The sequence below is a fragment of the Lagopus muta genome, chromosome 2, assembly GCF_023343835.1.
Source record: "Lagopus muta isolate bLagMut1 chromosome 2, bLagMut1 primary, whole genome shotgun sequence".
Taxonomy (NCBI): domain Eukaryota; kingdom Metazoa; phylum Chordata; class Aves; order Galliformes; family Phasianidae; genus Lagopus; species Lagopus muta.
Genome location: NC_064434.1, coordinates 3,911,258 through 3,925,270, shown reverse-complemented (window position 1 = coordinate 3,925,270; position 14,013 = coordinate 3,911,258). Strand labels below are relative to the sequence as shown.

The 14,013-nt window shown below is 46.1% G+C and overlaps 1 protein-coding gene across 1 annotated transcript in view; it reads left to right on the top strand.

Moving 5' to 3' along the window:
* LOC125689819 (uncharacterized) overlaps positions 1 to 14,013 on the top strand; it is a 259,018-nt gene that overhangs the window by 224,985 nt on the left and 20,020 nt on the right. The window lies entirely within an intron of this gene.

Sequence of the window (14,013 nt, the reverse complement as noted above, 5' to 3'; positions counted from 1 at the left end):
GCCGGGCGCGCTCGCTCGCTCTGCCCCCCCCGTCCCCGCTCCCGGCGTCCCCCCACCCGCCGCCCGCCCGCCTGCTGCCTGCCCGCCCGCCGCCCGCCCGCCGCTTCCGGGGGCGGCGCTTCCCAGGCCGCGCAGCGCGGGCCGGGCCGCCTAGCGACCGAGCGGGGCAGCGCCGGGCCGGGCCGGCGGGTGGCGGGGGGTGGAGGGGGAAAGCTGTGGGGCCTGCGGCCGGGCCCTGCGCCGGGTTCGGCTATGCCTTCGTCGGGCTGACCTCGCCCGGCCCCGGTGTTCGCCCGGACCTCCCGGTGCATTGTAACAGAGTCGCAGAATCGCGGAGTGGTTGGGTTGGAAGGGACCTTAAAGTCCATCCAGCTCCAACCCCTGCCGTCGGCTGGGTGCCTCCGCTGGCTCCGGTTGCTCAGTGCCCATCCATGGCCTTGGGCACCTCCAGGGATGGGGCACCCACAGCTCTGGGCCTCACTGCCCTCTGGATACAGATTTTCATCCTAACATCTAACCCAGATCTCTGCTCTTCTAGTTTAAAGTCATTCTTCCTTCTCCTATCACCGGTCTGTGCAAAAATCCCCTCCAGCTCATAAGCTCCGTTCAAATACTGGAAGCTGCAGTCAGGTCTCCCTGGAGCCTGGTTCCCTCAGTCTTTCTTCATCCTCTGAGCATCCCTGTGGCCCTCATCAGCCCTGCTCCAACAGCCCCACATCCTTCCTGGACTGCAGTCCCAGGCCTGGACACAGTACTGCAGATGGGGCTCATGAGGGCAGAGCAGAGTGGGACAATCCCCTCCCTGCCCCTCTGCCACCCCTCTGCTGATGCTGCCTAAGATGCTGTTGGCTGCCTGGGCTGCAAGCACACACTTACAGTCCAATTTCTTGTCCACCAGGACCCCCAAGTCCTTCTCTGCATCATTCTCCTGACTCTCCTCATAAACACATGGGCCCTTCCATCTTCTTTTCCCCCATTTGCTAGCTCCCTCTTTGGGGACACTTAACTAGCCCACCCCATTCTTACAGGGCCAGGTAGACTGGCAAGATCTTCTTGGTGGCCCCACAAAGGATTTGGTGTTTGTCTGGACCTGAGCTGCTCCCCAGGCCCAAGCTTTGGACAGGGACCTGCTGGGGAGGCCAACTCCCTGCCCTTCCTCCAATGGTTTCCTTTCTACCCATTTACATTTGCTCACTGATCTCATCCACATTCTTTGCTGTCTTGTGCTGTCCTCTGTAGGTTATCATCTCTTCTGTTTTATTTTTCCCATTCAATAAGCATTCTCCTGCTCCAGCCCTGCTGCTCTCCTGTGGGCTCTCGCTTCCCCCTCTCTTTGTTTGATTTCTTTTTTATTACTGTGGCAAAATATCAGGGCAGCTGGATTCAGGGCTTGAGAACTGGCAAAATAAAACAGTGAGAAGGTGGAAAGCTGCACTAGTGTGAATAAAAATACTTTTTCCAGCAATGAAAAAAGTAATAATTGGGGGAAGAGTGTTTGCATGTACTAAATAAGCTGTGTGAAAAGGGTGCATTTGGCCTTTCCAAGTGATTTTCCAGGGGATGGTAAGTATATATTACCTAAAATCACTCTTCTCTTTGATGCTGCACTGAGAAATAAGGACTCTCTGCCCTGTGTTCCTGAGTGATGAACGCATGTGTTTTGCTTAAACTTTTGGTTTGCAGTGCAGTGAGATATAAATGGGAGCATTCCTCATCTCTGCGAACTTTTCCATCTAGCAAATTTGCTACATACGATTTCAAAACAAAACAAAAGACAGCACAAAAGTAATTAAACTATTTAGCCTTATTTAAGTAGAAGTGTAGGTGCACGTTGCACTTTGTGAACCAATAAGGCGACGGAAGACTCATCTGTTTTGATACAGAAACAGCCCAAAATTGTGTGATGAGACATACGGGTGGGAGAAGGCAGCAGTTGGGGATTATAGCATTGGCACGCTAAATGAGAAAAGCAATTGCTTGGGTGATATGTGACATGAGATAATATTCTGTTGAGACTGCCTCTGCATTTCTCAGTGCATTTTGTGGCCAGCTGTGTCCAAGAAGGGTGAAGTCAGGCTGGATGCGGGTAGGGAGGAGCCAGGTGCTGATCAGAGATCTGTGCTTTCTTTCTCCTGCAGGCTGAAAGAATTTGGCTTGTTCGCTTCAGCAAAAGTGAGAATGGAGGGGGAGTGTGTTTTCTGTATGTAAGTACATCCTGGAAAGCAGATGGGAAGGGTGTGACACTGAGGGGCAGCAGTAGAAGAGCAAAGGAGTAGGAACCGGTCATGAGTATATCTAGTCTAGAAAGCATAAGATCCTTCCAGTCAGAGAGAAAAAATAAGTAGTTGACATTAACACATTGCTTTGCAGTTTTACAGAGGAAATGACATACCAGTGTGAGAAAATAAACAGTTGGGATGAGAGACCTTGAAAGGTTTTCCTGCCCGGATCATCTGTCCTTGGAAAGATCTTGTCCATTCTGATGCGTGGTACGCTGCGCTCCTTCCTGCATCAGGCGATGAGTCATGGCTACATGACTCTGTGGGTGGCCAGAAGTGATATCTCCACCGCTTACATCTTAATTCCTGATCATCCCATGATGTTCTCCAGCTCCAGCTCACCCACTTATCCCACAGCAGAAGCACGGCTGTGCTCAGAGCACCCCAAGCACCCCCCTCGCAGCCTCTGCTGGATCACAGCTTCAGCTGAGGTTATGGACAGGGTGCTCTGCCCCTTCCATCAGGCTGCAGCCCTGTGTGATTACAGCACTGGCCCTTACAGAGAGCCAAAGAATCATTTGAGTTGGAAGGGGCCAACTAAGCGGTGACCCTCCATCACGCTGGAGGCGCTTGTGGCCAGAGGTCTGAGTAAACTCTGGATGGCCCTTAGATCTGCAAGTATTTATAAAACATGTTTAGCAAGGAGTTTTCTCTTGCAGCAGTCAAAGCTGATCTGTCTGATCCTTGCATTTCATGTTGAATTCTGCTTTTCAGAAGCAGCAGTGAGCCACCAGAATGAAGAGGCACGCTTGGTGCTCCGGCAGCACCCAGCAAAGCACGGCGTGGAATGGTGCCCTTCTCTTGCTGGTTGGTTAAAGGCTTTTTTTGTCTCAATCAATACACTAATTGAGTTGTGTGGTCTTCCATCTTCCAGGCATTTATTCAGATCAGGGGAACAAACACTATATATAGAGAGGTATGTAAGCCAGAATCAGAGTTGTGTAAATCTGGAACTACCTCATTTAAATAACTGAGGGATCCAGCTGAGTATCTGGTGGATGTGGAGTACTCTGCTACCAGCCCAGATAATCACAATTAACAGGGATTTACTTTAAGCAAAGTAGGTCAGAAAAATGACATTTTATTGTGTCATTAGTTTCCATCAATTACTTCCAAGTTGTTTGCTCAGTTCCCAACTCAAACGAGTGTGGGCTAACTGACAGCCTTGCAAGCTCAACTTGGTATTGTCTCTAAAAATCAAACTGCATTATTTCTGCCTCATGCATCATCACTAACAATAAAGCATCCACTGTTGGAATATAGCAGGTGGCTTTGTTATTCATGCATGAGGCAAAGAAGACTCTGGCTTCTTTTGTCATGATGCTAAAGTCTCTGCAGTACTGAAAGTTGGTAAACTTAATAGCTAATGTGTGAGCCTGACAAGAGGACGCACCTGGGTCAATCCTTCTGCCTGTACTTTCTGTTAGACTTAATGAATGCTTCATGGATATGCTGGGGGAGGATTAACACGGTGCTGTTTTAACTGGTGTCTCCCTGTAGCGGCACTTTGTGATATTAGCTTCTCTAGGAAAGGTACAGAAGTTGCCAAATGTTGTATATTAAAAAGCTAGCTCACAGTTATCCAAAGAACTGCCTGTTTGGTGAAGCTTTCAGGTTCCAACACTTTGGTTTTATTTGGGGGCTTAGGTTTAGAGCTTTCAGTTAAAAAATCCAATCAACTGATGCAATCCAATCAAATGTTATTAGTGGCCATCTATAATAATGATGTGTTAATGATCATCCGAATGTGGTGTGTCCTCACAGCTAGATCGAGTGCTTGACTTCTGTAATTCCATATGCAAAAGAGTAGTTTTGAATCATGCAATCATAGAGTCATTCATGCTGGAAAAGACCTCTGAGATCTTCCAGTCCAACCCCAGCCCACCCCCACCATGCCCACTGACCACATCCCTCAATGCCACTTCTCCAGATTGAACATCTCCAGAGACAGTGACTCCCCCACCTCCCTGGACCGCTGTGTCACTGCATCACCACTCTTTGGGAGAAGAAATTGTTCCTAACATCCAACCTGAACCTCTCCTGGCACAATGTTTTACCTCTCCCTGGAAGAATATGTTCATGCTCCAATGATCCAGCCAGAGGTGGGTCCTTCTGCAAAGTAAATATCCCCATGAGCAGAGGTTTTAGCAGGATGGAGGCAATCACAGAGGAACAGCAACTTAAGCAAGAGGTTGTTCCTTAAAAATGGAGCCCTCTTTATGGCTGTGTTTTTGTCAAGATGGAATGCTATACCCTAAATACACTGCTGTACCCTAGAGATGTCGTGAAGTTCGAACTATGTCCCTAAAATGTGTTCAGGTTCTCAGCTATTACATGATAAAAGACAGATAATATTTCTCTACTAAATATGTAATTACAGGAATCCCATGTTTTCTTCTATTGGACAGTAATATTTTATTCAAACCTCTTTACACCTCCTGACAAATTTAATAATTGGTATGGTCCTGGGAAAGTTAGAAAACTTCACAGCTCCCATTATCTAGATCTTACCTGCGGTGACATGGTTTATTCAGCTCTTCTCAGGCTTCCTTTAATCTCCTGAGAGCTGCAACTGTGTTCATTTATTACAGCGCATCAAAAGGAACCTGTCTCTCCGCTTTCAGAAAAGTGCCTTTACTGGGACACCTTTTAGATGCAATCAGCTAACCTGGTGACATCGGATGTGTGATCGTAGGGCCTCCTGGGGACTGGTCTGTGCAGAAGAAGGTGACTGCAAGAAGCCTTCTGACCTGCCTGCCTTTTCTTTCCATAGTCTTGTTAAACCAAGCACAGGCTAATCCCTCAGCTGTGCTCTTAGAGGTACTGGCTACCCGGCAGAAGAGGTGATGAGTGATGCAGGGAAGTGTGTTTCTTCCCTCAGAAGAGCATTAACAGCTAAGACCTCCAGTCTGATGGACTCGCTTGGTACTCTTCCAAGCTGAGATTTAGGAAAAAGCTACTACACAGCATTTCCTACTTCCCCCCATGGGACCCCAGTGATTTAATTGGCTATGAAGGGCAGGGATGTATCTCATACAGTAGCTGGCTGCTGTTGTCAGCGTGCCACACTGCTACTCGAAGCTCAGTGAAAAGAGAAGTTATCAAGCAGTTCTTCCCCTTCTGAACTGAGCACATGGGAAGACAGGTCACTCTGCCCACAGGAATTGCACGTAGCAGGTAGTTTTTTTGTTCTTCTTGGTTACTGGGAAAGCCAATGCATCGCCTTTGGTCATGAGAGCAAGTGGAGCTGGAATTCACACCTTAACTAAGGTGAAGTATATTCCTTGTGACACAAATCCCTTTCCACATAAACACACTGGTGTTACAATACGTGAAAGCTCTGTAACCTCATCCAAACCCATGCATGTAAAAGGGTAACCTATTTTCTATAATTAATGCTTGCCACCACAGATTGCTTAATTCAATTCATGATCTCTTCTATCAAGCCAAATAAAGACAGAATATTGCATTAATCCCAATCTGCCTGGGTTTCCTTTGGAAAATAAGAAAATGGTTGTTGGCTGTAGCAGCTCTGGTAACTTCAATCTCCCATCTCCTTTCTCCTGAAATATCATCCCACTCATTGCTCCTCGGTGGCGTGGGCTTCTCAGTCCTTCCTTCAGTCAAGGCATTGCTGAGAAATCATCTTCCCCACTCATTTCCCACTGATCTTATAAGATGTCGCAGCAGTTAAGGTTGGTTGTGTCTTTGCAGCCCTTGCCTTTCGTGTTGAACCTTGCAGGATATCTCAGTTACATGTCCTTTTGTTCTCAGCTCCACTGCAACCACCATTTCTACCACTTTGGTCCTGAACAAAATGCCTCCATCTGGTAGTGCTCGTGTTCTGTGTCAGTGGGTGCTGGATTTAGCTCTAAACCAAGACACCTAATGGTACATGTCCATGGGTGAGTTATGTATCTGAGTTCCATAGTCAAGAAGGAGCTTACCAATGGCTCTGGGCAGTTGACCACATGTGGACATCTGGTGCCATTTGTAAGGTTCTAGGATATCTCACCAGGCCTCCAGCTGATGCTCCAAACGGGCTTCGATCTTTCGTACCTCCAGTATCATACCTGTCAGTTGGATCAACATGTCCAAGCCACCTTTGGGCACCTTAAATAGCATAAAAGATTGGTAAATTGCATCAGAGTATTTTGCATTAGGAGCAGGTTTTTTCCTATTCCTTATATTGGTTCTAGGGATGGGTAAGATCAGCTTCTTCTCAACGGCAGCAGAAGTAACAAGATGGCATCACCATTTCCCTTTCTATGATTTTAGTGCTTTAAATTAATTTGACTGTGTGCAGATCATTTAATATCTCAGGGGACAGACGAGATTTGCCCAGGTTTGAAATGGATGCTTAAGGTCTCACTTTTATAATAAAAATGATCATGTGGCTATTCCACACAGTGTCTACAAATTAAGTAGTGCTATTCTGAAGTCTCAGTTCAGGCACACACTGTGCTTTCTAACATGGGCACATCACCAACGTCTCTAACTTTGGCAAATGCTCCTATCATTTCTTCCATCTGCCAGCAGAAACAATATTTCCGAATCTGTTAATTAAGGAAGTGAAGTTTTGCCCTAAGATACTGGAGTAACTTGGTCTGTTTTCTACAGCAAAACTAATGCTTGCCTTGTCCATAATTATCTAAATTGCTGAGACAAAAAATTATTCAGCTTTCATGTTGATTCACTTTTGTAATTTCATTGCCAAGTGTGGCACCATATAAATTATCCCCTACTCTCATTTTACTCAAGACATGCTATTTGCTAACAAAGATTCAATAAGGAAAAATGGGAAGGTGACAACTACCTCCTTCATCAATGCAGATGACAATAATCTCCTCTCCTTCGCCATGTGAAAATAAACATTGAATCATCTCAGATGGAAATGGCCTTCTGCATTTTGAGGTATGGATGTGGGAAGGGAACACCTGCTCTCATCTGTGTAGTCGTAACATTCAAGTTTAGCTAGCGATTCCATGGAAAATACTTCAGTGGTATGAGCCCAGTCGAAATTGTCACCACCGTTTTTCTCAAGAACCTGCACATTCTTCATTATTTTGTGCCATTTGCGTTTGTAGTGGAAGATTAATTTCTGTTCTTGTTAAATAATCGACATGGTGTTCAGTGATCAACTTTGTGGTTTGGGATGGAAGGACCATGCGCAACTGCATGGGATGTTCATACAGAACATAGAATGGCCTGGGTTGAAAAGCAGCACAGCGCTCATCCAGTTCCAACCCCCTGCTGTGTGCAGGTCACCAACCAGCAGACCAGGCTGCCCAGAGCCACATCCAGCCTGGCCTTGAATGCCTGCAGGGATGGGGCATCACAGCCTCCTTGGGCAACCTGTTCCAGTGCCTCACCACCCTCTGGGGGAAAAGCTTCCTCCTCATATCCAACCTAAACCTGCCCTGTCTTAGTTTCAAACCATTCCTCTTTGTCCTATCACTATCCACCCTTGTAAACAGCCATTCCCCCTCCTGTTTCTACGCTCCTGAACTCTTTACACCAGTACAAGACTCTGCAGCCTTACCTGGGATAGCAACAGAGCGCGTGTCAGGGAGCAGGATGCATCAGCAGAGGTTCATATGTGATGGTGTGGTCATGAAGTCTGTGAAGAACTCAGAACTCTGCATGACAAAACACTGTGAGGTTAGTAGGTTTATCGTAAGGTATGTAGCTCCAGTTATTAAATGAACATTTCTTTCATAGTCTGGCTCACAGTTTTTCTCAGCCCCTCCAGGCTTTTACCAGTGTCTGCATGAGTGGGCACCTTTGTGGGACCCAGATCTGAAAGGTATTTGGGGAAGTGTAAGAGTCCAGCTGCAGTGCTGAACTTCTGTGGAGAGCTGAGTGTTTTTGCAAACTTGATGAGAATCTGCATTAGAGAACCATTCAGGTTGGGAAAGACCTCTGCAATCCCCCAGCCCAACCCCAGCCCACTCCACCATGCCCACTGCCTGCGTCCCTCAGTGCCACATCTGAACACCTCTATGGACGGTGATCCCACCACCTCCCTGGGCAGCTGTGCCACTGCATCACCATTTTTTCTAGGGAGAAATATTTCCTAATATCCAACCTGACTTTTTACAAGAGTGTTTTCAGACTGCAGAGTATCTGATTTTGTGGACTGGTTCATAAAAGCCAATGAGGCCAGAGGAAGGTCCTGGTACTGTTGGGTGTGCAGAAGAGCTGTTCCGTGGTCCTGTTCTCAACAGGGACAGAACTAGCACCTCCTTCTGCACTTTTCCCATTCCTACTGGTTTCCACCAATTTCATCTTGCTAGGCGGATAAGCACAAGTAAAGCATGCCCACACCTGCATGGACCTTGCATGGAAAGCGAGAGCAAACCACCCCAAAGGTGACTTTTCTCACTCTTCTGACTTCTTCTCCATTCACTTCTTTCCGTTCCTCTCGTGGTTTGAGCCGTTCTTCTCCAAGTGAGGATGTTTAGATGCTCGCTTTCTAATCAGCTGCAATTACAGTTTTTCCCGGTGTCTTCTGCTGCCAAATTGAAGGGAGGAAAAGAGAAAGGATTTTAAAAAGGAGAGGGAGGCTAATGCTTGAAAAGACATATGTGTTTAGTGTTGTTGGCAGATTCGTAAACTTATTAGTGCCTCCACACACCATGTAATTAAGATCTACTGGTAATTAGTCAACAGTTAAAAACGGGGGTTGGTATTGTGCTGCTGAAAACGCCTACAAAATAATAAGTTCTTTGCACTCAAAATGCAGTCAGTGTCTTTAAAAAATGCTAATTTAAAAAGTATATATTTGTTTCAGAGCCAGATTTTCAGCAAAGTCGAGTTCAGCGTGTTTGTGTGTCTGCATGCGTGTGTTGGACCTATTTATCTTTGTGCATTTATGCGTGTTTTTGTGATGTCCAAAGAGACTGACTGCATATTTTGTCTTTTATACAAATGTTGAGCCGTAAAACTGCAGACTCGACACAACCGTGGAGGCAACGGGAGCTTTTCTCATTTGTAGATTTCCATCAAAATAAACCTGCTCATTAAAGGAAATTGTTCAGAAATCCATGGGAATGGCAGATGTGCAGCACATGGGGCAGATGTCTGATGTTTGGAGAGTCGTGCATGTATTTTCTAAATATTCAGGGATTACCCCAGTCTATAGATATAATCCCTTAGTAACCTGAAATGTTAAAGGCAATGGAAAAGCTCTAATGCCTTGTAGCAAATGTTTGGCCAAGCTGCCCCATAGGAACAGGCGTTGCCATGCATGTTTGGAGCCATTTGTCCTCACTCTATGAAACAAGACCCCAAATAGTTGGTGTGGTTTTTAGCTTTCCCATCTCCAGCTTTATCTTGTGGTCCAGAGCTGTGTGAGTCGCTGGGTGATGCTCTGAAAGGACGTCTCATTTGGCTGTCATGAGCAATCTGTGGTGATTTGTTGTGCAGACAGACATTTGTCTCAAGTAATCCACGGGGTTTATTTTGACTGCTTGAGAGATCCAAGGAACACACAGTCGACTCAAGGGGGGATTCATTTATTATGCTCCCAAACCATTCCTGAATCTTATGTCACGTCAGTGGGTTTGGCAGGCCACCCTCACCCAGCACTGATGCACTGATGGGAGGAATTTACCCTTGCCAAGCAGAGTTAGTTGCTCTGTTTATAGACCTGTTCCTGAAGTACCAGCAGTGAGTGAGATCCTGTGGCAGGAAATAAACAGGAGTTTGTTTCGTAGCCATGAGAGAAGCATATTCTCTTGATCTTGGGAAAGAAACCAACCTTGCTCCTATTTCATAATGAAACAGAAAAGACCAAGCCTGGAGATTCCTACCAAGGGCCAGCAAACTTATCTCACAGGTTGTTTGTGATACGAGCACCCATTAGTGAGTGAAGCCCTCTGAGGATGTATGGTGCATATATGTGCTGTTGTATGTTTTTAAACAAAAAATTCATTTTAAGAGAGAATTAGGTAATGTTATACTATTATGTATTATACTCTGGTGTGGATTATTTTTTGGTTTGTTTTGTTTTTTAATTGAAGAGCACGTAACCAATGACTCTTACATGGCAGATTCTTTTTTCTGTGATCACCCCTCCATTGGAAAACGCTGCCTAGTAGTAAAAGAGCAGCATGGCAGAGGGGCAGTGCAGCAGGCAAGCTCATACACAGAATTGGCCGTATTGTGTAGTGGCCACACAGAGCAACCAGCAGGGACCCTTCAGATTGCCTCTCATCTGCAGCCTTTACAAGGAGAAGACATTAATAGGACATCTAGGTCAAGCAGAAATTGGCCCAGAGATGAAGGATTCACTGGGAGTGAGAGAGAAGATAAGGACACAGAAAACCAGCAGTGCAGCACAGACTGCAAAGTCCTGGAGGACCTGAGAAGGGTGAGTAGAAGCCAATTTCACCACCTCTTTCAGAATGAGATCTAGCAAGAAGAGCCTATTACAAGCAAAGAGCAGCAGATTCAAGGAATTCACTGGCTTGAACACGGCCAGAAAGTGAGAAATTAGCAGGGATAAGGATCATATGAGAAAATATTATGTGAATTCTTGGTTTGAACAAGTTCACCTGCTCTCAGTGTGGAATTATCCCAGTAGGATGCATGCTGCAAGTGCTTCACTTTGACTTGCTGTGAGATGAGGTTGGAGCAGACCCCACGTCTCTGCAATATACAGTCCACTGGTGTTTGCTTCACATTGACATCTTTTCTTCTTAGTTAGAAGTTCTGTTTTGAAAGGCAGTTCTGATGACTGTGATTTACAATGACAGCAGCTTCAGTGGCATTTAAAGAGACTGGAAGGAAGAAATAAATAAGCGTGAAGATTCCTTAATAAAGCAATGGGAAAAGCATGAAGGCTCTCGTATCATTCGTTCTTCCCACATAGTTCCTAAACACTAAGCTGGGCATGGGATTCTGCTTCACCTTGTTTTAGCTATCTGAAAGCTAGATGATGTGTTTAAGCTGGTCCTTCAGAATCCTTCCATAGGACTTATGGAGGATGCCAGCACATGTAGAAAGCAGTTCTTCTCCCAGGTGTAGACATACACCTTGTGAGGAGAAAAACTGGCTCTGGAGGTGTCTGTCCTCTTTCTGCTGACTGTGGTGAGTGCAGAGCAATGCACAAGAAGTCTACTCTATGGCTGAAGCTAGGCAAGAAGAATGCAGACTAGCAAAGCCATGCTCAGAGGTAGAGCCAGCCCTCAGCATCACTGAATGCTTTGGTTGGGTGACACTTTGGGTCTTGTTTCTTGGGTTGCCTGAGTGTGAGAGCCACAGAGGTTGTGCTTGGTCTTTGGACAATGTGAGCGACTCCCATGAAGTGCTTCTTGCTTCATCCCATTGGGAAAACCAGCCTCCTGCTCTGCTCAGTGCAATACAGAAGGAAAGCTGAGGATGTCAAGCAAAGCAGGAGGAGAGAAAGGACCCATCAAAGAGAAGAGTGAGGAATTCAGTTGTCTGCTTGCTAGGCGGATAGAAAGGGGCACGGGGGATTCTGCAGCACAAATGCTCAGGTTGAATCTCTGAGAGGATAACAAGCTCTGGCATTTTTAGGGCAGAATGGAAAAAAAAAAAAAAAAAAGAAGCTGAAACAGCAGCAAACAATAACTCTTGATCTAAATCTTACAGATCACTGTGCTTGCAATAAATCCAATGGCGCAACCATCCAGGAATGGACAACCAAACAGAGCCTGTTGAGTGAGACCTACTTTGACCCAAAAAGTTCTTTATTTCCTTCTTAGTCCAGCAGCACAGCCTTGCCTAGACACTTCTCAGCCCCTTGGGTATTTCCCTTAAAGAGAAGCAAGAATTCCTATTCCTCTTAGATATAAAGAGAGACTTAAATCATAGATCCGAACAGTAAGAGTTGTGCTGCTTGAGACGGGTCAGAGTATCCCAACAAGAAAGCTCTGTTAGAGTAAGTGCTTCCTTCGTGATGAAGGGCATCACGATATAAATAACCACCCCCCACTGCTTTGCAAGGTACTGGAAAGATCAGCGTGCCTCTTGTGCTAGCTACTCATTAATTAATATTCCAAAGAGAAGCCACCAGTTCCACTTGCACGAGCAAGCTCCTGTGCTGCCAGGAGGTCTTGGTGCAAAATGGCAGCTGGGCTGTGGGAAAGCAAAATCTTGCTGCTTGGGAACTGTGGCGGTGTCATGGCACGTCTGGGACTCGCACACACAGCAGATTCCATCCATTGCCCTGTGTTTCTCTTGGGGAATGTGAGTCACACTTCAGGAGAGATCTCAGTGCATTCAATCCCAGGGTGCCCACAATCCATCCCTGTTGTTCATTCATTCAGGCTGTGCGTTGGCCTCTGGGCTTCCACCCTCTGGATTTGTATTGATGGAGGATAGAGGCTGCATTGCCTCTGGTTTTTCCATTCAAAACATGTGAACTAGAGCTTGGATCTCAGAAGCTGAGTGTGAAAACTCTGTCACACGCTCCCCTTGGGGCATCAACACTGGGAAATGGAGGTCGCATGCTCTCCTACCCAGCTCATTCCTGGTGTCTGCTGTGGACCAACCTCAAATCGTAGCAGGGACCTCAGAGGTCATCCAGTTCCAACCCCATGATGTGGACACAGTTGCCAGCCACTAAATCACCAGATCAGGCTGCCCAGAGAGGAGTGCAAGGTCTTGAGACTTGATGTTCTCAAGATCTTCCCTTTTTTCCCACTGGAATAAGATGGATCTTTCTAAAGCTTCCTTTATCAAGTTCACTTTCATACTCATCATTCAGAAGCCATTATTGAATAATCTGTGGTTTCCCAACCATTTTCCAGGACCCATCCCTTTTTCTTTCAATGGGGCTTTGATATGTCAGCAAATAAACTAGCACTAAGGGTAGGTTATTGGGCTGAATAGGCTGTATGGGCCCTAGGAGCACAAAACATTGGTGAATGTCAAAGCTGCCTGCCAGCACTGCATGCTTAAAACTTATTCTCTCTACAGCCATGTATACATTAACCCAGTGCTTGGCAAAATGTGAATCTGAGAGCATTCAGCAGTGTGAAGGCAATGTAACAGTCTGGCAGTCGGTCTCCCAATGGAAATCCCATGCCTGGATCCTGTTGACCCCGCTACGTCAGGGAGCTGCAATCATGACCGGAGGTGATACCTCCATTTTCAGGTGCAACTGCTCTTTCAGCTATTTGCCTTCCAAAATCACTCGTTACTGCTATGTGTGAAAACCTTCGCCACTGTGCAAAATTACTGTGTATCAGATGGGAGTAGTTTCCTGGCCGTGGTTTTCAGTAGAATATTTCACAGCTGTCGGCTTTATGGGAAACATCCATTTCTGCTCCAGTGTCTCCTGACTCACAGGAGTTATAGGCTTTAGCAGCCTCCTGATACTGAGCTTTGATCCTGCAATCTCCGACTTTTAGGTTTGAAGAGCACTAATTGAGCATCCCCTGAACCTGACACAGTGGGTGTTTTGGTCTGGATGTCCTTCACATGGCTGGATAATGTCATTTTCTCCGAGATGCTCCTTGCCTATGCCGTCTTCTTATCTCCAAACTTCCCAGCTCTGCAGTGCCTTGTTGACACTGAGATGCCAAAGAATTTTCCTATTGCCACGTCACTTTATTTTCCTTTTCCCTCACATACAGTGGAAATGTTAGAGGATTTTAGTTATGATAGGCAAAGCTACAAGAGTCAGCTCCAGAAATACACTTTTTGGCTCCCTGGTTTTTGACTCCCAGCATGATTCCCACCATGGTGTTGTGTTTCTTCATTC